The 26,041-nt window shown below is 46.8% G+C and overlaps 1 protein-coding gene across 1 annotated transcript in view; it reads right to left on the bottom strand.

Annotated features, from left to right (window-relative positions):
- The window catches only part of VRK1 (VRK serine/threonine kinase 1), a 110,660-nt gene extending 85,434 nt beyond the window's left edge, over positions 1-25,226 (bottom strand). Inside the window, exon 1 of the mRNA XM_019750667.3 lies at positions 25,092-25,226. The gene's annotated coding sequence lies outside the window, so the exon portion shown is untranslated. The remainder of the gene's footprint in view (positions 1-25,091) is intronic.
- Positions 25,227-26,041: the final 815 nt, after the last annotated feature.

Raw genomic sequence — 26,041 nt, 5'->3', positions numbered from 1 at the left:
ATGACCCCCTCTCACTTCTGCTCTAGAGTGCACATGTGATCCAGGCCTGACCAATCAGTGTACTCTGCACCCTGAAAATGGTGATTGGTTCAAGGATAGACCTGTGATCCAATCTGAACCAATGAGATTCAATCCAAGGGCTTTTGTTGAAAATGTTGACGGAAAGAAGTTCTCCTTCTGCTGGTGAAGCCATGCAATGAGAACGTGAACCTGGAGGGAAGGGAAGGCAGCATCAAGGCGGAGCCTGACTGACCATGATATCAAGAGAACTGGTAACATTGCTGGAGCGTCTGGATGTACCCTTACCTGAACCCAGCCCATTTCTGAAATTTTTAGTTACATGAGCCATTGTAGTCCTTTTCTTTTCTTTTTCTTTCTTTTCTTTTTTTCCTTAAGCCACTTTGAGTTATCACTTGCAACTAAAAGTTTCTTGATTGACTCAAAAGCCCTCATTTTAAGGATAAGGAAATGGAAACCAAAAGTGAGAAAATGGTCTTTTCATATAATCTGACAGCAGAAAACAGCTTAGAGCCCATCAAGTTCAATTCCTACTATTTACAGATAAAGAAACTGGTGTCTAGAATAAGACGGGACTTGTTTGTGTACAACACACACACACACACACACACACACACACACACACCCCACAGTATCAGTCGCCCTATTACAATGCTGAGAAGTTCTGTTTATCATCAGGCATTTCATATATCCTATTACATGTGAGAGAATTATTATCTAGCCTGGTACAGTGAAATGCTTTTTCCCATAATGGAATTTTCCTCTGGAAGTGTATTTTGGTATTAAAAGGTTCCACTTTATAATGTCAATGGTTCAATCTGTGATCTAAAAGGCACTTAAGCGCTTTGAACAAGAGGCATAAAAAGCCTTTATTGCAACAGCCTCGCTGGATCTACCGGTTTTGCCATTGATCCTTTTCCCCAGAAGTCCTCTCTGGAAGCAGCCCATGTAGCAGGAAACCCCATGGCGAGCTTGGACCTCCAGCTAGTGAGTAAGACACACTTCACAGGGCGGCACTTTCCACATGCCCATTTGCACGTATCGAAACCATTCGGAATGGAGTGCAAGAAGCTTCTTCAGGCACGTTGCTCAAGCAAGACAGTCAAGCCATCTAGAAATGGAGCTTAATTCTAACGCCCCTCATTACGTCCCACGTACTTACTTGGTAGGAAGTTCCACAAGACGTGTTCCCCGTGTTCTTGTGAGGGACCAGTTAATTATAGTTGCCAAGAAGCTTGATTCATGTAGGTGCTCAGTGAATGTAGGCTCCCTGTACTTGGTTGACGTGATTCTTCAGTAACTGAGGGATTGAGTTTCCACTGAGAGCAAGGGTGCAGTGGACCCCACACGTACAGCCAGGAGACCAGGGACTCGCAGCTTTGCCCTATGTTGCCATTCACTCCCCTAAGCCTCCTCTCCCTCACTGTAAGGGGCACGAGAGTATGCCACAGAATTGTCATGGTCACTCATGTCGTGCGGGGACCAACAGGGCTGCCTCCACCCCGATTCCCTGTGCCCCTTCAGCTCTGTCCCCTTCCAAGGAAAAGAGGATAGACCAAGGGGCACTTCTTGGTCATGGACCCACCCTCCGCCAAGAGCTGGGGACCTGGGACATTTGGTCCACTCTCTGCCTAGTCCACAGGGGCTAAAAGCAGGAGTATCCCCTGAAAGTGGTGGTGGGCAGAACAGCAGCGAGACGCTGGAATAATAGGGCAACATTTCCCAGAGAGTACACCATGGACCAATGGCCCGACCCAAAGTCCAGAGTGAAGTAAGTGAGAAACATGGCATCCTGTACTTCCTGCGAGGCGCTTTCCAATGCCCATCGACATATTTCACTCCTACAGTCAAAGGGGAACATTCAGCTTAGTTTAATCTTGGGCTTCCCAAATATATTCCACAATATCTTTCTTCCAAGCAATGTCTGTCTCTACTCCATGGCACTAATAGAAGGCACAGCACACGTGGGGGGCGGGGCTCTGAGATTCCAGAAGCTGAAATGGAATTTTTCAGCTATTTCAGCTATTCCTGCTGATACTTCATATGCTTCCATCCAGGTATTCCAACGTGAAGCCATTCCCCACTTCATATGCTTCCATCCGGGTATTCCAACGTGAAGCCATTCCCCAGGCCACACCATCTGCCTGTTCTCAAAGCATTCATTCACACATGCATTCCCCGTTCACAAGATGCACTCTGCTTCCCACGCCCTCTCCTAGGCAAACACAACACCCTCAAAACTACAGCTCCTGGCTTCAAGGGACTCGCTGTCTAAAAGGGAAGATAGATACGTGAACAGACAGTTACCAGCCAGCGTGACAAGGTCCACGAGATAAATGTGCACCTTGTCGGGTGGGGTGGGGCAGGGCAGATGTCAGAGGAGACTTGTTTGAAAGATGAGTTGCTGCCGGAGGAAATGGAAGAAACAGTCATCGGAGACAGGAATGCTACAAAGGCACCACATGAAAAGACCCAGAGGGAAGACAAGTAATCAGATTAGGATGGAGACAAGGGGGTGAGTGGAAAGGAGAGGAGCTGAAAGGTAAGCAGAGGCCAGGCCATGAAGAATTTACTGAGTCGTGCATACCAAGGAGCTTAGGGATTCCTCAGAGGCAATAGAAGAGCTATATGTTTGTGAGTGTCGGGGGGACAGCAGGTGACATGGTGGGTTGGTGGTTAAGAAGGGTAGTTCTGAGACCCCGTGTAGAAGGCCTTGGAGTGACCACCTGTACGAATTGGAGTGACAGGCAGGAAGAGCTGTAAAGGTTAAAGATGGCTGCAAACTCCATCCATCTTCTGATTGAGAGGGGAAGATTTTTTCCCTTCCTCTTGAATCAAGACTTAGTGAATTATTTGGCCAGTCGAATGTGGAAGAAGGGACACTATATGAATTTGAGGTCAAGGTAATAAGAAACCTTGGAGTTTCCACCTAGCTTACTCACTCTGGAGGGGGGGCTAGCTGTCCAATTCCCCTAGGACCACCGTGCTGTAAGGAAGCCCAACTAGCCACATGGCAAGGTGTGTACTGAGCGAGAGATGCCCAGCCAGCCTGAACTGTCTAGTTGTCACCGCCCAGTCCCAAGACATGTGAGTACAAATGCCATCTTGGATAATCCAGACCTAGGAAACACAATGTTGAGAAGAATCAAGGAACAGGGCCAGTGGCCAGGACCTGCTCAGCCGTCTCCAGTTCAAGTCACCTGAGCTGAGGCCAAGCCACGGTGGAGCAGAGACGGTCTGTCTCGCGTCCCTGCCCCAATTCCTAACCTACAAAACTATACATGTAATTAAATGGCTGCCGCTTTATGCCACTAAGTGTTGGGGTGGTTTAGTACAAAGCAAGAGATAAACAGAACACTGGACAAGATCAAAACACCAAATCTAGTGAAAAAATATCCCGTGAAAAGATAGGCAGTAGTGCACATGCGTACACACACACACACACACACACACACACACACACTCACACTCTTCTCAGGCACAACTCCTATTTCATAGTTCATGCTCACCCTGTCTCCTAGCCCAGCATGTGTCACTTCATAGCCACAGTTCTGAAGGCATAGGGACAGGGGACCATTTGAGAAAGAAACACGGCATAAATAGGAAAAACATAGTTAGTAGGTGGTTTCATTAATTACAGAGAATTTAATGCAATTCCAAGAGCCGAGTAATAACACCATGTCAGTCGGTGTTTCGTTCCCATGGCAAGATCATCTCTACAGAGCCTTCTTATGTTCCTGGGTCAAATCCAAGGTTGCACTGCAAAGCCAGCAAAATCCTCCCTTCGAGGAAGGCATTTGGAGCAATGTCAAGCTGTGCATCTCCTCCCAAGGCTCAAGTCTACCTAGAGGAGCTGGAGGCACAGCTCAACCTCACCTTGGCCTTCTGCCGGGAGTGCAGGGCTGAGAGAGGCCCTGGGGAGGGAGAGCCTTCTGCAGCAAGGAGGGAGGCCTGAGGCCCAGAGAGAGCACGCTGGCCAGGCCACTCCTGGAGCGGCCTGGGCCTGGCCCCATGAGCCCGAGACCTGCGCTCACACCCCAGTTCAGAACCTAAGAGTGTCTGTTCCATGACAGCTGTTTAACTGTCTCGGGGTATTGTGGGGCCACAGTGAGGTAGTGAACTTGCAAATTCTCTGTGACGTCTGGGGGAAGGAACTTTGAGACCATCCTAAAGGGTTGTTATGGGTGGAATTGTGTGTTCCCAACATGTATATGTTAAGTCCCAACCCTCAGTAACTAGAAAGTTGGTTTATTGGAAAGAGGATCATTGCAGATATAGTTTGTTAAGATGAGGTGACACTGGAGTAGGGCGAGCCCTAAACCAATATGACCGATGCCTTTATGAAAAGGGGAGGTTTGGACACAGACAAGCACACAGGGGAAATGCCATGTGAAGACAGGAGTTGTGCTGCCGCAAGCCAAGGAGCTACCGGAAGCTGGGAGAGACTGGAGCACATCCTCCCCTAGAGCCTTCAGAAGGAGCATGAACCTGCTGACATCTTGACGTCAAACTTCCAGCCTCCAGAGCTGTGAGAAAATACCTTTCTGTTGGTGCAGTCACCCAGTTGGTGGTACTCTGTTACGGCAGCCCTAGGAAACCACAAGAGGTCATTCGTTTAACAAACGTGTGTTCACTGAGCTCCTCCTATGTCCTTGGGCCTCATATATAGAGATGAGTAAGACACGGGCCTTCCTTGCACTCAGGGGCCGTCTGCAGAGAAAAACTCATTACAAAGCAATATACTAAGTTCAAAATAAAGGCTGGGCAAAGGTGCAGAGAAGAGGCTCCTAACCTAGCCCAGGGACTCGGGGAAGGCTTCTGAGAAGAACTGACATCTACGATTCGGATGACCCCCAAGGCTGGGAGGTACAAGTTCCCCGTTGATAAGTGCCACTGTTATGTTTTACATGGAGAATTCTGGCACTTGATGCATGCTCTCCTATCTAAAGATAAAGCCCCAAATGGCAGGGGTGGCCGAGATAAGAATTCTTTTTTCCACACGGAGGTTCTTGTTAGCAGAAACACAGCTAGGGGTGTTGGAGAAGGTCAGCAAGGACTTCTTGTGACTTCACAACTCCCTACAAACTCCATGCAGTGGGGAAGGGTTATAATTAATGGACAGTATATCCAGCAGGGTCCAGATCAGAGTCTGGCATCTGGTAGGTACTCTGAAAGTGTTCATTGCACTGAAATGACAACAGAACTGAACCCCAGCCCAGCCCATTTCTGGGGTCACAGAGACCACTGTAACCTGTTCCTCACATCTGGCAGTGGACCTACCCATCAAATGCACCCATCTGTGGCCCATGTGATGGATCAGACGTAGGAGGGGGGTATGTATCATACAAGATGGCAGCCAATTGGGCAAGTGACCCAAGCTGAGCCAATAAGTTCCTTCCTTCTAGGATTTTGAGTTGAAGAGATGGGGAAAAGAGACGATGCAAGAGAGACAGATGGACCCCAGGAGAGTCTCTGTCAGAGAGTGAGACCCAGAGACAGAGACAGAGAGACGGAGAGAATTTGAACAGCCTTTGTCCTTGGTTCTAGTCCTTTCCTGAGGCGGGCAAAGCTTACCTGGTAGAGACAGGAGCTGAGGATTCCTTTCTACCCTGTCTCCAATCCCATTGGCTCTTGCGAGGAAGAATACTAAGGATACCTCCCACCAGGTGCCTGCTGGGTTATTTTACAATGACACAATGAAAAACAAGAGAAAGCTTGGCAAACTTTAAAAAAAATACAGTTAATTGCCACTGACATTCTTCCTTTAGTTACGCAAGCAAGCCCTGGGTGTAATCACATGCATTATTGTAATCAGCCTGCCAATCACATGTTGAAATATTTCATTTTTGACATAATTACAGTAGAATACCCACAACCCATCAATAATATGGATAAGGCAAGACTGATATTGTGTTTCCAAGTGGGACCTGACAAAGCCATCACAGCTTTTGTTCAGAAAAAGAAAGGTGGGACGAATGGCATCTTCCTCTCACGTTGTGACTGGGTTTAGCCAGACTGTCTCGCACGTCACTCAGCAGAGGCTGGAAAACCCCACTCGTCGGAACTGTAATTGGGAATTTTCAATTATCTAAGACTCATGTATGTTATTCTCATTGAGTAACAAATTCAAAATGAATGCTCTGACCTGGGGCCTTTGTGCGTAGATGTTACTGTGAAATGGAGGCCTATTGTGAATTGCTTTTCTATGTTTATTTACCTCGTTTTACTTATTAGTTCCTTGCAGTATGGCAGTGTATTCATGTCTATTACTCTCAAAAGTAAAACGCATGCGTGAGAAATTACAAAATCTGGACTTCCAACTTTTCCAGGCAGTTCAGTCAGCCACGATCATCCCCCTCCCTCGCCCGCACCTTTCAGTCTTTTCATTTCAAGGTAAGGCTTCACAACAGTGAGTATAAGAAGCCCCGATAAATCCTCAGACTAATTGTTCAAAGAGTGCCTTTGTTTTTGCACACAGAATTCTGTCTTTCAGGAGGACCCCTTTTATCCACTTACTTGAAGTGCTGATGTTGGGAGAAAAAGGGGAAAGCACAGATCTGAGGAGAGCGTGTCCTTGCTCAAATCTTTTTTCTAGAAGCATCTTTTATTAAGAACACAACATTGGGTGTGTCTGACCAACAGACGTGGGCATGAAACAACGCAAAAGCAAGTCCCCAGGCGTCTAGGACAGAGGCTTAGGTGTGTCAGCAGGGTGACTCTGAAGTGGCCAGATTTCAAATAGCTTCACACAGCACTGACTGCCCACCCTGGGAATCGCACTCTTCTCAGCAAAGCCAGAGTACCTGCAAACTGCCCCTGGTGCTGACACCTTGACCTTGAACTTTGGCCTTAGTGCCAGCTGCCCAGTGTGTTATGGTGAGGGAGCTGACTGACACACCCAGTAGGGCAGATCACTGACTTAGCCAGAACCTTCATTCCCCACTGGGCCTCCCCACTGACCTGCTTTTAGGGTGGAGGAGGTGTCTTATATCATTTAAGGCAGCCACATCACTGTGCCTCTGTGGCCTCCGTCCCCAAGCTGTGGCAAGCTTAATAGCAACCTGGGATCATATTGGTTACATGGTGTCTCATTTAATATGACCCGGGGAAAAGAAAAAAGAAAGGGAGGAAAAGAGAAAGGAAGGAAGGTAGGAAGAAAGGAAGGAAGGGAGGGAGGGAGGAAGGGAAGAAAAAAATAAAATAATGGATGGGGTGGGGGTGAAGATACCATAAAGTATAGGAACTAGAAAACATAAAATAATACCAGTGGAAAAATAAATATAAGTGCATTAAATTCTTATATTAAAAGTCAGAAACTCAGAGTGAGTTGTTTTTTCAATCCAGGCATATAACATTCATAGGAAGCACAACTAAAAAAATGACACAAAAAGACTGAAAACAAAGGCATGAGAAAAGATGTGGCAAGTTTAGGAAAAAAAGGCAGTCGTGGTAATGTTACTATAAGACTACATAGGATACAAGGCAAAAATAGTATTTCATATTGATAAAAAGTGTAATTTACAAGAAGATGTAATAGTTATGAAATTTTTATACCTGATGTATTATTTTTAAATTTAAAAAAAGGATGGCAATAAAGCAGGAAATTTAGTTGCACAGAATTCTAGTATGTCTTTCAAACACTCTTCTCAAAAATAAATGGATCAAATAGAAAAAGAATAAACATGTAGAAGATTCAAATAGCACAATTAACAAGCTTGATGTAACAGAAACATGGAATTTTGAACCCAGCAATCAGAGAATGTATATTCTTTTCCTGGAATACTCACAAAATCAGATCATATAGTATACCGTAAAGAAAATTTAGAAAAACAAAATGAAAAAAGAGAAATGATTCAAACCATAAATGATTCTGCATACAGTACACTAAAATTAGGCATTAATAACAATGAAGAGAGCTAGATAAAGTCAGTCTGCCTCAAAATGTTAAAATGCCATTCTAAATAACTCCTGGGTTCAAGAGAAAAGCAAACTGAAATTAAAAACTATTTAGAAATGAGCAACAATGAGAGTACTATATACAAAAAACTATAGATTGCAGCCAAATTAATACTCAGAGGAAAACCTATAGCCTTAAATCTTCTGTTCGAAAATAAGGAAGATTGAAAACAAATGAGCTAAGCATTTAACTCAGAAACTGAAGAGGTAGAAGGAACAATAAAATAAACCTAAAGATGGCAAAAGGAAGAAATTAATAAACATGAAATTAATTAAATAGAAAATAAAATAACAGGCAACCAGTAATAATAAAAGCTTTCACTTTAAAAGACGGATAAAATAGACATACTTTGGGCAAGTATGTCTCATCACCAATTCATTGAAAATTTCTGGAGCACCCAATGTGTGCCGGGTGTTGTTCAAGGCCCTGGGAAAAGAAAGTGAACAAAACAGACAAAGACCCCACCCTAGTGGAGCTTACATTCTGGTGGAGGTGGGGATATAATAAATAAACAAACAAGTAAAATCTAAATATGTCCGACGGTGATGAGTGTCGTAGAGAAAAACAAAGCATAGAAGAGAGATGCAAACCCCTAAATTGGGATTGGTTTGCAATTATAAATAGGATAGTGGGGCAGATATCGGGGAAAGATCATTCATGGCAGACAAAACAGCAAGTGCAGATACCCTGAGGAAAGAGCATGCCCGGTGTATTTGCAACAGAGGCAAGAAACAGGGGAAGGGGGAGAGGAGAGAACAAATACATAACAGGAATGAGAAAGGGACATAACTCAGAAGAGTTTTTTAAAATAGAAGTTACTGAAAATGTGGCTTGTATTAATCATATGTGGGGTCAGTGGTTGTAGCAAGAACCCACAATACGTGGCTTCAACAAAAAAGAAGTCAACTTTCCACTTGGACAACTGTCTAGCGTTAAGAACTCAGGCTGCTTCTGCTTTATTGATCTGCCAGCCCGGCGCGTTGCCATCTGACACACCTCTGGGGCCCCCATCCGGGCAGCACACTGAGGGAAGAAGGGGAACACGCCCGCATTTAAAGGCATGTGCCAGAAGGTGCACACAAATACCACTTCCTTTGCGACCTGAATTCTGAAATTTTTCACAACTTGAGCTTTGGAACCTGGTCACATCTAGCCACCAGGAGAAGCTAGCGAAAGTTGTCTCATTCCAGGCACTTACGCCCAGGTACAAATCAAGTGTTCTCCTTCCGTAGAAAAAGAAGAGAACAGATATTGAGGACAATTAGCAGTCTCTGCCACAGTAGCCAAATAATCTAGCAGATCTAGCTCTAAATAATCACTGTGCCAGATGGTTTTAAGAACAAATTCTCCCAAATCTTCGAAAAATAGTTTCAAAATTTGTCAACTGTTATAGAACATGAAAAAAGACAGAAAGTTTCCTAGTTTAGGTTGACATGGCCCTAATACTTAAAAACAAGAACAGTACACACATAAAAACTATAGGTCAATATCATTTATAAATATAGAAGCAAATCCTAAATAAAATATAATCAACAGTCTGTTAAGGGACTAATGTACCTTGACAAAGTAGAGTTGAATCCCAGAAATGCAAATATGGTTCCAGTCTCCATTATCTATTCTCCCTTTCTTCCTTTTGTAATTGTACCTAACTCCTGTTTTTTTCTGACAATATGGCCACTGAGCCAGAGACTACATTTCCCAGCCTTCCTTGCAGTTAGGTGTGATCAGGTGATTAAGTTCAAGCCAATGGGTTATGAACAGAAATGATACCTACAATTGCCAGGTTATTGCTCTAAGGAGGAAGCTATTTTCCCTGAACTTCTCTTTACCCCTTCCATCTTGCTGAAAAATGGCAAGCCTGGAGCAAGTTTGGAAGCTACTGGAAGAGAATGGCAGAGCCAGCCTTGGCCTGCATACCCTAGACTATCACTGTTAAGTCTTATGTAAGAGAGAAATTAGCTTCTAGCTTATCTAAGGCATCGTATTTTGGAATGTCTTTGCTGTACCATTTAGCTTATGCCCTAATTAGTACCCTAATATTATAGTTACCAGAAATCACCACAAACATCATTTCTAATGATGAATCATGGAAGCATACCCATTAAAGTTGGGAACAAGAAAAAGATACCTGGGGGCGGCCAGTTAGCTCCATTGGTTATAGCGCGGTGCTCTTAACAATAAGTTTGCCGGTTTGATCCCTGCATGGGCCACTGTGAGCTGCGCCCTCCACAACTAGATTGAAACAACTACTTAGAGCTGATGGGTCCTGGAAAAACACACTTACATAAATAAAAAAGCTAAAAAAAATTTTAGAAAAAGAAAAGGGTACCTGCTACAGTGTTTCCCCGAAACTAAGACCTAGCCAGACAATCAGCTCTAATGCATCTTTTAGAGCGAAAATTAATATAAGACCGGTCTTATTTTACTGTAAGACCCGGTCTTATTTTACATAATACAGTGCAATATAATATAATATAATGTAATGTAATATACTATAATACTGGGTCTTATATTAATTTTTGGTCCAAAAGACGCATTAGAGCTGATTATCTGGCTAGGTCTTATTTTCGGGGAAACACGGTATCTTCTTTATTCAACATTTTGCTGGATGTCCTAGCCACAGCAATTAAGTGTGAATAAAATAATAAATATTAGAAAGGAAGAACTTTAAATTTCCATTATGTGCAGTCAATACAATTATCTGCTTTCCTACTGAGAAAGTATTAGAAATAGTAAGCGATTTCAAGTGGCTGGAATATATAAGGTTATGCGCGACATAACGTTTTAGTCAACAACAGACCACATATATGATGGTGGTCCTGTAAAATTATAACGGGGCTGAAAAATTCCTATTGCCGAGTGACATCATCGCTGTCCTAACAAGATAGCACAGTGCATTACAGAATAGTTTGTCTGACAACCTGTCTTGGTCCTGAAGGTTCTCTACAACCTGTGCTTGAAGGCTTCCAATGCCAGAAAAAGTATCGTTCTCCAGGAGGATCTGTTCCTTCAATCTATCCACCCATCCACCCACCCCCACATCCTTCCTTCCAGCCCCCCATCCTTCCATCCAGCCCGCCATCCACAGCACCATTGCACAAACACTCACTGAGCACGTCTTATGCACCAGGAATGGTAGTTGACACGGGGGCTTTTGAGTTGAATATATCACGGTCAGGCTGTCAAGGAACTCAGAGTCTAGTGTGTGTAAACAAATAACACACTATGACAAGTGCTATCGTAGAGTCCCCTTTGAACTGCTGTGGGAGAACGAAGATAAGAACTTCTGGGGGTGTCAGCAGGGATGGCATTTTAGCCAGGAGCTGAAGAATGTCTAAGAGATATTACCCAAGCAGAGAAGAGAGGAAGGGCTTTACAGACAGAGGGGCAGAAGGCTGAAGACAGAAACATACACACGATATGTTCAGAAAACTGCAAATAATAGGGCAGGGGTGAGGGTGAGTGGAAGGGAGGGCAGTTGAAGGGGGGAGGGAAGAGGAGGGTCAGACAGTGGGTCTGGGAAGGTGACATGAGGCAAAACTCTGAAAGACTTTGCAATCGCTGCTTAAGGTAAAAGTTTGGGTGAGTAGAACAGCCATTTTCTAGAAATCTCTTTAAGAAAATATTTAAAGAATCCCCATGCTGTCCTGACATTAATCTGTGCTGCTGGCTTGGGCTTAGATGCAGCTTTGCAGAATATATTTTTTAAAGTTTCATTATGCCGCTGTACATCAAAATAGGCCTATATAAATTATAATATGGTCATGCCAATAGGACTTGCAAACACAATATTTTAAGTTTATATTACATTCCAAGACCCATAAAAATTATTCCGAATGGCTGTTTGCTTTTTGAAGCCAAATGAAAAGGTATTTGCAATTTGATTATTAACAAATCAAATCACTGATATGATATTGGATTTGGTACATCTCAAACTGACTGAGAGTGAAAAATCCTCAGTGGTCAATTATGTAGCATGGCTGGTTTATAGTTTCCTGTGTGTCATTAAGAATAAGCGCTACAGCCAACTCCGATTTTATTTTGATTTATTTTAACCCTTTCCCTGCTCTGAGAATTTCTCTCTAGGCCTCTGCTAGACACTGGAGCTTTTCTCCGACTCAGGCTGGGACGGGGACGACCAGGTGGATAGCTGACTGTATGAATAAAGCAATGGCAGGACGGCCAGGTGGGTGGATGCATGCATGCAGGCCATTTTAATGCACACCAGGTTTTAAGAATTAGATGCTCAAGCACGGAATTGCTTTCGTAGTGGAAAGAGTGATGGTTTTCCAACTTCTCACATTGAGACTTTTTTATTTTTTACATTGCTTTGTGTTTTGGCCCTTTGTCCTTAACTAAGGTAAAAGTCCCTTTCTTCTGATACATCCAGGGCCTTTTGAGAGTAATGGTTACAGAGAAAACAATATATGGTATGTCCTCACTTAACACGTTGCGTACGGATCACGAGAATCTTCACCAGGGATTTAAACCCCGCCGTATGCAACGTGTTAATGTCGTCGATAGGTTGTACAACTTTAAGCTAAGTGATGTATAAGAAAATCAATTTTCCCACAGGCTAATTGACATCAACAAGAGCTAGGTTCCTACAGCATCTCATCAATGTTAGAGCAAAATTACATGATTCAAGGACCCTCTCTATATGCCCTTGAGTAAAATGGGTCATCCTAGCCTGGGCCCTCCTGTCTCTGCGACCTCTGCAGGTTCAAGGGAAAACCTCCTCCTACCAGCAAAGGTACCTGTCTTCCCCTTGGCTCCAAGCTGATACCTTGATTTCAGGGAATCCTTAGCTGACCCAAACTCTGCTAGTGCACGGAGATGTGTGACCCTGGAAGGCAGACTAGAGGTCTCCTGCAGGGTAAGGCACGAGGGGACACTCCCTTGGACACTCCCTCTGTTTGCTGATCTGGAAACCGTGCGCTTGGGTACCTTTCCTCACTAGGAACAGGATTTGGGTGTGGGAAGCCACATCTTGTCCTGCTTTGTGCAGCTTTTAAGCCTTCTGCACGATGGTCACCTCTGCCAGGTAGGTACTGTTGACAGCTTTCACAGGCTTCCCGCCATGACGTCCTCACACCTGAACCTCACCATGAGCTGGGCAGCACAAGAGTTATTTCCCCATGTTTTTCTAAAATAAGTGGAAGCACAGATTTAGGAAAGTTATGTTTCTCATACAAGGTCACAGGAATGGACATCTGTTTGTGCCTATCCACGGCCCTTTTTCCCTTCTTTGGTAATAGATCCCTTAGCTATCCTTTTAGGAAGTGTCATGCTTAAATCATGGTCTGGGCAGGGCAAGGCACACCCTTTCATCTCACTTACTCCCTGGTCTAGAGGTGGAGCACTTTCCTGCAAACCCCTCCCCTCCAGCTATATCAGGAAAGGTTCAAGGAAGATCACGTTACTAGGCCAATGAAATGTATGTCCAGGAATTCTGTTTAACTGCTGAGACAGAGCAGGTCTGTTCACTGGGATTGCTGGAAGCGGGGGTGATACAAGTCAGGCAGTCCTGGAGAATATCGGTGGAGAGAGGTGATTTAGCAAAGAAGCGAGCACAGAAGAGAGCAAGATGTGAGAAAGAAAGAAAAACAAGACCCAACAATCTTAGTTGACCTCCCTGGAGTTTAGCATTTATATGTGTATTCTGGTTATTTATTGCTGCATCACAAACCATCTCGAAATGTCGTAGCTTAAAACAGTAATTCATTATTATCTTCATGGTTCTGTGGGTTTATGGGCTTAGCTAGGTGGTTCTCACTTGGGAGTCTTTCACATTGTTGTACTGAGATGCCAAACAAGTTTGATGTGCAAGACGGAGTCTTTACAAATATGTCTACTGGCTAGGTGCATGTAGCTGGGCCAGCGGGGGTCGCCGGGCACCTCTCTCCCCATGGCTAGTTTGGACTTCCTCACGGTGAGCATGGAGGTCTCACCCCAGGTGGGCTTCTTACATAGTGTCTGACCCTCCTTGGAGTGAGCGTTCCAAGGGAACAAGGTAGAAAGTGCAACCCTTCTGCATCCAAAGCCAGGCAGTCATTTCTGCCACTTCTATTGGTTACAAGCGAGTCACCCCAGAGTCAAGAGGAAGAGGCTATACAAGGCATGAGTACCAAGAGGCATGCTTCGTTCAGAGGCCATTTTTAGAGACTAGCTAGCACCATATGCCATGTGTTCCCTTTGATGCCCTTAGACTTGGGTTTCCACGGCTTGCCACCAAAGCGAGTTTGAGCAGAGCCTGAAGTAGGATACAGGCCTGCTCTGCCCTCTCCCCTGTTGAAATCCTACCTGTGAAGCCCACGTCAGATACGCTGTTAATGCACCTCCCCCAACTTGCACTCCCCCAATTGCTCCTCCCCAGTCACAGCCGTTGCTTCCTCCCTGATTCCACTGCACCACTGGAAAGCAGTTGGAAGAACTGGACAGAGCCTGAGACTTCACTGAGGTTCAACATCCTACCTTGGCAGCTGGGGAAACTGAGGCCAGGGAGACAACAAGAAGCGACCAAAGTCACTGTGCAAGTTAGGGGCTAACTAGAGAAGCCTTCAGAGCCGTCACATTCTCGCCCCTACGGACCATGGATGCAATGTGTGTCTTCCTGTCCCTGCTGGACCCTAAGCTCCTTAGAAGCAAGGCAGTACCCGCCCCATCCCCACATCCCCAGCTCCTCGAACACTTCCTGGACAGGGAAGACGTCCAAGGCTTAAACACACGTTGTTTAAATGTACTGAGGCAAATACTACACTGTGAATTTCTCAGGCCTGCTCTGTCCTAAGTTGCTCTCTCGTCCCTGGGGAGCCACCCCTGTGCCCCTACAGGAAAGGAAAGAGAGGGAGGACCAAAGACAGTGTGATGAAGTCCAAGGCAGCACACACGCTCAGCATCCCAGGCCTGGGCGCTATCATGGGCTCTGCCAGTTACCAGGTGGCCTTCCATGTCCTCACCTGTAAAATGGGCGATAAGAAGCACACCCCTCCCAGGTGTGTGCCTGTGGCATGCAATCATGTGTGCAATGCAAAGGGGCTTAAAAACCCTAACAAGCTGCACCAAAGCAAGGGGTTGGCATATAATAGATTGGGAGGTACAGGCTCCAGTGTGCTGATGGGGCGGGGGAGGGGAGCTGAGGAGCTCCTCAGAAGAGCAGCCAACCTTCCCCTCGCCTGCCCCCTGAGCCCTCCCCAGGCCCAAAGAATGAGCACAGCCACCCAAAGCTGCCTGTCACAGTCCAGGGCTAAGGGAGCCTCCGAGCCCCGTCAGATTTTCTCCCTCCCCTCTCAGATTCCCCACCCATTATTAGCCCCGAGTGGGGAAAGAGACATGACTAATTGTGCCCACAGTTGCCTCCTGGCATGGACAATTAGCCACCTGCATCTAATTCTGAGGGACCCAGAGGCTAATTGCATCTGCCAGACCCCATGGGCTGTGCGTGTGTGTGCGTGTGTGTCTCCTCCAGCTACCAGTGGGCGCCAAGGCAGAGGCTGCTAAAATAAGGGGGTATTATTGCATTTAACATCCACCAAGAGCCTGCTGGCCCCTGAGCACAAAGGGACCAGATCAGGACATTGTCCTTCCCCTAGGAAGAGGGACAAAGGAGGCTTTCACTGGTAAATGACTAAAGCACAGTGCTGCGGTTGGTAAGCACCCTCTGAGTCATTCTGGGGGTGCGGGAGGGGTCCACTTCAGGTTGCCCCTGTGAGCAGAACCACCTGCCCCAGGGTTCCAGAAAGATGCCATCCGGGCCCCTCCTCTCCTCCCGTCTCCTCCTCTGTCAGAGAACTGAGCATGCTTCACATGAGTATAGATGCCTCGGCCTGTGAGTCCCGCCTCTGGTTTGGAAACACCTCCAAGGCCAGGCAGGGTCCCTCTGTGTTTGACCTTCCCGCCTGGCTCAGCGCTGGGCTCACAGTAAGCATTGAGAAAATGTATGTAGAAGGAATAAATGAATGAGTGAATGAACCAATGACAAGAGCTGCCTACGGAAAAGCTTCTCATGGTTTCAATCCTGTATTGTTAGCACAGCCTGGCACACCCTCTCATCTCACACCCACCCTCACCAGCCGCAAACAGGACCTCCCATGGAGTCGGTTTCCAAATCAGCCCTGACACCTTCCCACGTTCCCAATCCTTGGCCTCCATCTGTTGCCTCTGCCCTCACAACTGCTCCCGCGGCTTCTGAGGACTCCAGGCCCCATCTAAAGAATTCATGCTGAGATTCCCTGTCTTCCGGTCCTGCCCCTTCAGTCTTTCTTCTTTGTACTTCCTCAGGAGATGTCCTGCTCTGGCCAATCCCTTGGCACCTAACCTGATCAGGCCATCTCACCTGGCCCCAGTGAGGCAGGGGTAGGGGGTGTGGGCCACGTGAGCCTCTCCCTGGCCATGCCTCACCTGTCCCCATTCTTCTCTCCCACAGACCTTGCCTGATGTGGCTCAGTTGTCCGCAGGGGACTCTGCCCTAGCAGCACGGACGTGATTGTTCAGGTCAGAGTAGACAACTGTTGTTATCAACCCCCAAATCTCAGTGGCTTCCCACAATAAGGTTAATTTGTACACACAACGCAGCCCAGCGTGGGTTTGTAGGGTGCTCTGCTCCATGCAGTCATCTGGGCATCTTCCCTCTGGCTCAGGATTCCCCACTATCCCATCTGCATTCAGTGGCAGGTGACAGAAAAGAGAGAGCTGCAGAGCACGTGTAAGGCTTGGCCTTGTGGCCCGCTTTGGCCCATGGCACACAAGGGCAGTGTGTACCTGCCTGCTGCTGAATTTGGTCTTAGCCATTGTGACTCGCTGTGGCTCATGTGATGTTCATAGATGAGACTGAGCTGAGGGCTGAAAAGCACTTTCACACTGGGATTTGCCTCTTGCACCTACACCATCATGTGACAGCTTCTCCCACATCATTGCTGTCCCATAAGTCTGGGCCCTGGAATGAATGCCGTGGGTGGAGACCTGTGCCAAATCCTAGGGAGAAGCCAAGCCCAGCCTCGCTGGATCCCAGTCCATCTGCAGAGGTCTGAGGGAAAACTGTTGTTTTATGTCTCTGCGAGTCTGTGATTGTTACACAGCAAAAGCTAACTCATACACCCCCAAATGACCATTTCATCCCAATATGTTTGTGCTCACTCTCAGTCCCCAGGTTTCCAACTCCAGCCTCCTGTCCCCAACTTCATGTACGGCCTGGAGCCTCCCCACATAGCTGGAGCCTTAGCTGACCTCTCCATCCTGCCTTTGGGGAGAACTCTCCGTGTCAGGCCTCATCTCTAGAGGGATCTGGAAAACTATAGCATTCTCATTATTGTGTGATCATTAACCAATTACATGTCTGTGACCTTTCTAGACCAGCACTATCCAACAGAAACAGAATATGACTCACACATGTAATCTAAAGCTTTCCAATGGCCACTCTAAAAAAAGTAAAAAGCAGGTGCGATTAACTCTAACCTTAAATTTTAGTTAACCCAATATATCCCAAATATTATTATTTCAACAGGTAACCAAGATTGATTATGTAAATTATAGTATATATTTCTAACCTATAATAAATACGTATTCCAGTACATATTATTTAAAAGACGTTTTACATTCCTTTTCATATTACCCCTTTGAAGTCGCATGTGCATTTACGCCGTGCAGCACAGCTGGTCACATTTCAAGGGCTCAGTAGCCACACGTGGCTTATGGCTGCCACAGGGGACAGCAGAGATAGCACAGGGAACCTAGGACTCCACGCCCCAGTGCCTAGCATGGTATCTGACACTGAGAAGGGACGCAGTAAGTAATTATTGAGTGAATGAATAAAAGCACTATCTTCAAGCTGCTGTTGGTGGCAGAACTATTACCCACGGTAAAAACACCTCCAGCTTATATAGATGGAATTTTTATTCTAGAGAGCAGTGATGTTTTGCAGGACCCGGCTGGCGGGTACTGTATCTGAGTCTACCTGCTCAAGGACGCTATATCCAAACAAAAATATAACATCAGGCAGTATTTCCCAAACTTGTTTGACCGTGGAATATGGTTTAAATTGCACTGTTTTGTCAGGATGCCAATAGAGACTCATGTACTATCATTTAAATTAAAGTAGACAGCAAAAAACGGGGTCTCACAGTTGAATTAATTGCGGTAAGAAATGATCAAAATTTGATCCATATGCTTAACATAAAGTAAATATTGAATAATTACACCAATAAATGCTAAAATTATGAGATAAAATGCATAACAAAGACTGGCAATTGTCAAACAGGAAGCGCACAGCTTGGCAGAAGGAAGGCAAAATGTACGACCTGCCAAAGGTGATACTTCCTGCTTCAGGTGACCTGTCACGAGACTTCCTATTGTTGTCAGGGGCAGGAGACCCTGTCCCAAAGGTAGATAGGTGACCACTTAGAAACAAAAGCTACCACTAGTCAAAGGCTTGCTGTGTGCTGGGCACGCTTGTACTCCCCTGAGGCAGGTGCTACAATGAGTGACATTTTACAGATGAAGCAACGGAGTCACCAAGAGATGGAGTAATTTCCCAGGTCAAGTTGTGTCTGAGGACTCCAGGTCCAGAGGCTGTTCTCCTACCTGAGGTGCCATGCAGCCTCTCACTGAATCTTTACCACAGTTCTGTCAATAAGCCCAGCCTTTTTCTAACACATACTTGCAAATGCATTGAAGATGAGGAATGCTCCCAGCTGTGACATCCTTCCTCAAACGTCTCACGGAACCTCTGTGTGGCCACAGAGCAGAGTTTGGGAAATGGTTTTCAGGACATATGCAGACTCCATTAATATGCCAGAAGCTATTATCAGCCATGTATTGACTGACTTAATCACTGGACTTTCTCCCCACCTCCATTTTCAAAAAAGCCTTACAATAAAAACTAGAATACAATCAGATCAAGCGGGAGTGGGGGGTACAATACTCTGGATAACGCCACAAAAATGAAGCCCAAACTTCCCTCTGCGTTTCCCGGCACCTGGAGTCCGGAGGGAAGGATGGCAGGCCCTGGGTTCCAGAGGTAGGCTCCAGCCTATACGTCAGGAGAACCAATATTTCTTGGCCCGTCGCCCTAGGATGCATTTGTCTTAGGGACATTAGCATAAGTGGCATTGAGCAGTGTCGTGAATTATGTCCCCAATAGTAATTTTATAAAAAAAAAAAAGTGCAGGGATGTTCCTTGCGTGGCTCTTATGTCACCGTGTAACCTTCGCTGAGGGCAGAATATTAAAGCGCTGTCCCGCAAAGGCAGTTCTGAAGGGGACTTTAAGTACAGGCCTGCCTCGTTTTATCGCGTGTCACTTCATTGTGCCTCGCAGATGTTGCATGTTTTACTAATTGAAGGCAACCTTCCAGCTGCACAAAGATTTCAGCTTGCTGTATTGCGAGGAACCGGACGCGCGGTAGCTCCAAGGTATGCCTGTAACTATAGTGCCTTCATTCTAGACCAGGGGTGTCCAGACTTTTCCCAACGTTTTTCACCAAGGGCCATATGCCGTAAAATACACAAACAGCCGGGCCACGCACTCGAGGTGAAGTACGTATTGCCTCACCTGGTTTATTTAAGTAAACTAAATATATTTTTGGAATTTGCTGCAGGCCAATTAACAATGGATTGCGGGCCGCAGTTGGCCCAAGGGCCGCAGTTTGGACAACCCTGTTCTAGACGAAAGAGCACATGGAAATAATCCTGGAATCTCATTTTGAGCTGCGTCCAACTTTCCCCTCCATCCCCATCACCATGGTCCGGGGCCAGCTCGTCACATCTCCTTAGCCTTTCACACGAGTCTCCCCAAGGGTCTTCCAACTCCATCCACCTCCAGCCCCTCCCCCAGGCTAGGGACAACCACAGTGATCAACCCAAAACTCCGCTCAGAGGACGTCTCGTCTTGCTCACAACGCGGCCACCATTCCGCTAGAACCAGGGAGCAGCCACCTTGTCTGTTCTGTCGGCATCTACACGCCCCAGGTCTGACACATGACGGGTACGCCATGACTGTTTATTGCTAGAAAGGAATCAGGCCAAAATAAAACACACAAGCGAAGTGCAGGGACTCAAGTCACGCCTGCCTACTTGCTGGCTCCTAAACCCACTGTCCACTTGCTTTTCTCGGTGCCTTCTCTCTTACGGGTCATGCCCCGTCTGTGAAAATCCTACTCAAGTGCCACCTCCCGTATGACACTGTCCTTGTTGCCCCCCCCCCCCATGGGAACAAACCCTTCCTGGTCAAGGTCTTTATGGTGCTTATGGTGGTTCCCAATGTCAGGCAGCCCAGCTTTAAAGGACTCAGGGAAGTCATTTAAGCAGTCTGAGCCTCAGTTTCCCCATCTATAAAATGGCAGTGGCATAGGAAACCACATCACAAGGTAGGAATGAGGGGCACATGGGACAGTTTTTTTCTAAGTTACAAAGATCTATGTTCATGCCGGCCTGTTCCAGCCCGTTCCCCTCTCGCCTGCAGGCTACTGCATGCCCCGTGCTTCAGACTTCCCTCTGCACCCACCACAGTGCCCACCAGGGGCCTTGCTCAGAAGGACTGAACGAACCCGACAACTTGAAACAAGAAGGATACAACACATATGCTTTATGGCTGGCGTCCTAGGTCTCAAACCCAAAGTTTACATGCATAAATATCCAGAATAACTCCCAACCCCTCCCATTTCTGTGATTTCATGGTTCTGAGTAGAGAAATAACCTTTTGATTTTAAGTAGACATTGGGGAGCTGAAGACCAGGGATGAAAGTCTTTCAAGATCCCCAGGCCCAACTGCAGCGTTCCGGCAGGGTCCCAAACACCGAGGGGGCTCTGCCTGACAAATCTCTGAGTGAACCCAGAGCTCCGAAGAGCCAGATCCGCTTGGGCTCCACTGGAAACAGGCACAGCCTGGGCAGGAAAGATGATTAGCAATAAACGGAGGGCACCTCAGGGGACCCTCCTACAGACAGTCTGTCACCCAGTGTTTTTAGCATTCCATTTCAAAGTTTAATTAGATAATCACTTTCCAATGCTCAGATGCAATTTACCCCTTTGGAGCAGCCCTGCCTGTAAGCAGTCAACTTTCACGGGCCACGGAAGCTGAAATGCCCACGACAGTCTTTAGCATCGCAGATTAGAGAAAAACATTTCTCAAAGAGAAAAATAACTGACAAATATTTGTGGTGTTTTTTTTTTTGTTTTTTTTTTTTGGTTTTTTTAAAGAGAGAACTTTTTCCCTAAATGTCAGGAGAAAACAATTTCTCATCCAAGAGTTCAGCCGTCACCATCAGTGCCTCCCTCCTCATGCAAGTCCATCAGCAGAGAACAAACTCTTCATCTGCAGGCAGGTTAAACTTCCCTGTGGAGGGAGATCAAAGGAATTGCAACCTTTCCTTCAAGGCCATTGTCACGTCAGCTGCACATGCACTCCCCCTTGCCCTCGCATGCTGTAAGCTGCACTGATCCCATTGCATTTAAATCAGTGGGAGAATACAGACCCCCTTTGGTCCTCTTTGTTGCCCGAACCTAAGATAGCAAGGAACCGGAAAGAATTCAAAATGTCCCTGGACTTTCAAAGGCAATCTGTTTATTTGCATGCTTGTTCAAAGTATTCCCTTATTTCACTTGAGCCTCAGAATATCCCCATGAGATGGATAGGAAAGAGGTTATGATGCCCATGTAAGGCCCAAGGACACTGAGTCAGAGAGGGGGCATACTCAATGTCACATGGCCGGTAAGGGGCAGAGGGAGAGACTCAAACTCGGCTCCAGGTATGGGCTCTCAGTCCAAGTTCTTTGCACTAAGCCTTTTTATTCATCAAGTACTTACCAAGTACCTACCATGTGCTGGGCTCTGGGGATTCAGCCCCTAGCAGGACACGGGCACTCTCTACCCTCAAAGAACTCTAAATCTAACAGAGGAGGAAGACGAAAAGATGCAGTGGGAGTGTCCAGTGAGAGATGTGAGCCCTGGAAGCCACGAGATCCAGACGACGGGTCCGATCTGATGCTGGGAAGCCAGTGGGAAGTGACTCAGCAGAGCCAGGACTAGGGTGAGACAAGGAAAGTGCCTCGTGAGCAAAATGTAAGGAGGCCCTCGCTCTTAGGGGCAGGCAAGTCATGGCCCTGGCAGGCAAAGGCATGCTAGGAAATATTTAACACCGGGCATTCTGGGGAAACAGACCCATTTGCAGTGTGTGCCCATTTCTGTGGTGTAAAGACTCCCACAGCAGCTGATTTCAAGCCACCAACGTGAAGTCACTGCAGAGGGAGGGAGGGATCTACATGCACGCTCTGCGAGCTGGGACAAGTGGCACAGCGCTATGGTGACATCTAGACTGAAACCTGAAGGGCCGATGACCTTTGGATACAGAGGCTGGATGTGAGTTTGAGTGAGACCAGAGGCAGAACTGAGGACAGGTTTTCTAGAGCTACGCTGTCCGTACTGTGATCGCTCACCATAGCTGGCTTTTTCATTTAAATTGAAATGAACTAAAATGAAATTAAACTAAAATGCAGTTGCTCGGTAGCACTAGACGCATTTTAAGTGCTCAGGAGTCACAGGTGGCTAGCGGCTACCGTGTCAGCACATATTACAGACCGTTTCCAGCATTATAAAGTGTTCTGTTAGACCACGCTGTGGGGTCGGAGGGGGAGAGAGAGCATGCATTTCCAGCAAGAGAAGAGAAATTCTGAAATGGGAGATGAAAGGTCGTCTAAAATAAATTTCTTTCTTCCACTTCAGATTTTACCAAGGACCAGCCTTGAATGAAGAATGGAATGAATGAAAGAAAAGTCAAAGTGTAGAGCGCGTTGGCCGTGGTGAGACCCCTGCTGGGGGAGTCTGCTCCCTGTCCGAGGAATTTACAGCCTTCAATGCCTGTGTCCAACATTTTAAAGCATTTCCAGGATGATGTTCCACTGAGCACACTGTGGGAAACACCTGTCCAGGTGTTTGTGGCATGCGAAGCCCAGAACTACTGCTGCCACGGAGGGAATGCTCAGGTGCAATGAACAGAGGTCTGGTTTTGGTTTAAAACCCCAGGCGGGAGGTAGCTAGACTTCTCTCCAAAGAGAGTGTACTGTGCATCTTCCTCGGATGTCACTGTCATAAGGAAGGATGATGATAGCCATAGAGGACATAAGATGCAGACACACAGAGGTCGGGTCAGCGGTTGAAGAAACCAAGTCCACATTTAACAGCTGAGGTGGCAGCAAGCATTTGGCTCTGCCCAGCACTGCCCCCGGGAGTGGAGGCAGGATTCGAACACAGGTCCATTTTTCTCTAAAACCCACTCTGTCCATCACCCCTACCTTCATCTTAGAATCCCAGCTCTGGATCACTTCTCTCTAAGTTTACGGCCCCAGTTCATCCTAGGACCTGATTTCCTTCCCTTCAATCATCTTAACCTTTCTCCTCAGAGCCCTTGTCACTTTCACAACTACTTTGAAAAGGAGAAACGAAAGGCAACTGTTTTAGTCTATTCTGAAGGGAATCTCATGCGGCTTCCAGAAAACTAGAAGGCAAAAGAGAAGTAGGACAAAGGGAAAATGATCACGCTGTAATTCAGCTTTGACTCCTGCTTTTGTCTTGACATTTGGTCATCTTTATCCCCCAGGCCACTGTCCTTTTACAAATGTGACTTTCCACACTAGCATCAACTTTAGGCGGTGGATAGAGCAAAGCTTACTTAAACAAGCCCACATTTTTTGGACATTCAGGTTATTTCCAATGTTTCTTTAGTAAATGGCCGCTCAGTTTCTATCTCTAGGCATAAAGCTCTCTCCACATTTCCAATTATTTCTTTGGGCTACATTGCCAGAAGTGGAATTACTGGATCAGCAGGGATAAGCATTTTAAAGGTTCTTGATACAGATTGCCAAATTTCTTCCCAAGGGGGCTACACCAATTTTTATTGCCCAAAGCTGTCCATCATTCCTCCTTCTCTCTCACCAGCCTTGAGTTTTATAAACTGGCCTCTGCTCACTTCATAGATGAATGTACTAGCTCATTGCTTTCATCTGAATTCCTTTTACTATTTGGGTGGTTGGTTCTTTCCTCAAATCCCGACATCTCATGAAAGTTTCATGGCCACTAAAGCTGGACATATCTTTGAGAAAGTTGTTCTGGGTTCAGAGGCTGCCATATCTCCAGGCAGGAGCCACACTTTTCCTGGAAAGTGCAAACTTTGACAGCCTGCTGAGAGTTCTTTCCCTGTCAACTGGCCCTTGGGATCCCCTCACCAGCCCTCACCAACCTTTCAACCACATGTCCACACTTAATGCCACTCCTGGAATGAGAACAGTGCATTCCAAAAGAATTCCTATTTGCCTGTGTTTTTAAAGCAAAACCAAAACCAGAAAACAAAACAAACAGAAACAAACAAAACAGCCTGGCCGGGCTGGCTTCAGAGGGCACCTGTGCCCCGGCAGGCCTGCAGCTCATCTTCCAAGGCCTGTGGACCACAACTAATTCCAACGCAGTGGATGGAGACAGAAATAGGCTTGTATTAGAGATCATTAAACTGGAGGCCTGTGGGAGAGAGTGGGGTGGGGGAGGAAGAAGAGGAATAGGGCAGAGAAGATATAAAAAGAAATACAAAGTTGGAGGCTGAGAAACAGAAATTGAGACAGAGAGAAGAAACAGTGAGGAAGAAACGGGGGGAAAAAGGAAGTAAGAAAGAAACAGTGAGAAGAGTGTAGGGGGTGGGAAGAAGCAGGCAGGGGAGACTGCAAGATAAATTGGGAGAGAACAGAATGTGGATGAGGATCTGCGGCTCTAAAATAAATGAAATGGAGGGTAAAAAGAAACGGGGAGGCGTAGAAGGAGAGTCAGGGGGCGCTGAGTCCAGTAGGTGCTGGAAAGATGGAAAACAAGCGAGAAAGAGAAGGGCAGGGGATACACCCCGGAGCCGGGAGCCGAGAACAGCCCCAGCGTGCTGCGACCTCGGCCTATTCCGAACGAACGCAGGCGGCAGGCAGTTCGGGACGAAAGCGGGCGCTAGCCAAGCTGCGGGCCTGCGCGCCCTGCGCCCGGGAACTGCCAGGTGTGGGACAACGCGAGCGAGCAGCCCCAGACAAGGAAGGGGGTCCCTCAAAGTTTGCAATAGAATCGCATATACCGCGCCCCCAGCTCGTGCAGACTCACGTGTCTGGGCATCCCCTCGCCTCGCACCCCCTTGAACCCCCGCATCCTCTCCCGCTCGTGTCAGTGACGCTGGCGGCGGCGACTCGCAGACGTCGTGGCGATCCCAGATGTCGACGCTAGAGGGCGCGCAAGGGTCGTTGCGCTGCGCTGGGTCCGCGACGAGCGGCCCCAGGGAAACCGAGAGAGCAACCTGGCCTGCAGGGTGCAGGGGCCGGCCTGGCAGTGGGGTGCGTGGGGAGCCGCGAGGGTGGCACTGGCCCCGATAGCTGATACCACGCAGAAGGATGTGCGCACTTTGTTTATTTGGAAGAGAGGTTGCACCTGAATTGAATCTTTGCAAGACCGAGACAAGCCCGTATAAAACGGAATGAGAGGCAGAGGAAAAGGAGGGCAAGGGCTCAAGATGCCACGTAACCCAGAGCTTCCGCACCTGCAGTTTGAAAAGTGCACCCCAAAACTGCTTGGGAGGAGAAATAGTCTGATCCCACCCGCACTCATCACTCCACACACACACACACACACACACACACACACACACACACACACACGCTTTCAGAATGGGGGAGGGGGTGAACTTTAAAAGGCTTTTAAAGCAAAAAAGAAAACGAGGTTTGCGAGGCTGAGGTACTTGAAATGATTTTGTGTTGCAAATTGCTATGCTTTTAACTGAGGCGCTGATGAAAATAAATGAAGCTCCTCTCTCTTTTTGCTAATAAATGAAATGAAAAAAAGCACCATTATTATGCCACCTGCTTCTAATTCCTAATTGTGGTAACTTAATTCTCAGATTGTTGTTAGCTGCTTAATATCGCAGGGGTGCGCGCGCGCGTGCTCTCCAGCGTGCGTACACACACACACACACACACACACACACACACACACACACAAGCATGGAAGGCCGTTTGGATCTATTCTGGCAGATGAGGTAGACGGTGTGCAGATTTAGGTTT

The sequence above is a fragment of the Rhinolophus sinicus genome, chromosome 3, assembly GCF_057876585.1.
Source record: "Rhinolophus sinicus isolate RSI-liver-muscle chromosome 3, RSI-T2T, whole genome shotgun sequence".
Classification (NCBI taxonomy): domain Eukaryota; kingdom Metazoa; phylum Chordata; class Mammalia; order Chiroptera; family Rhinolophidae; genus Rhinolophus; species Rhinolophus sinicus.
The sequence above is the reverse complement of the archived record's forward strand: the minus strand, read 5'-3'. Positions and strand labels throughout refer to the sequence as shown.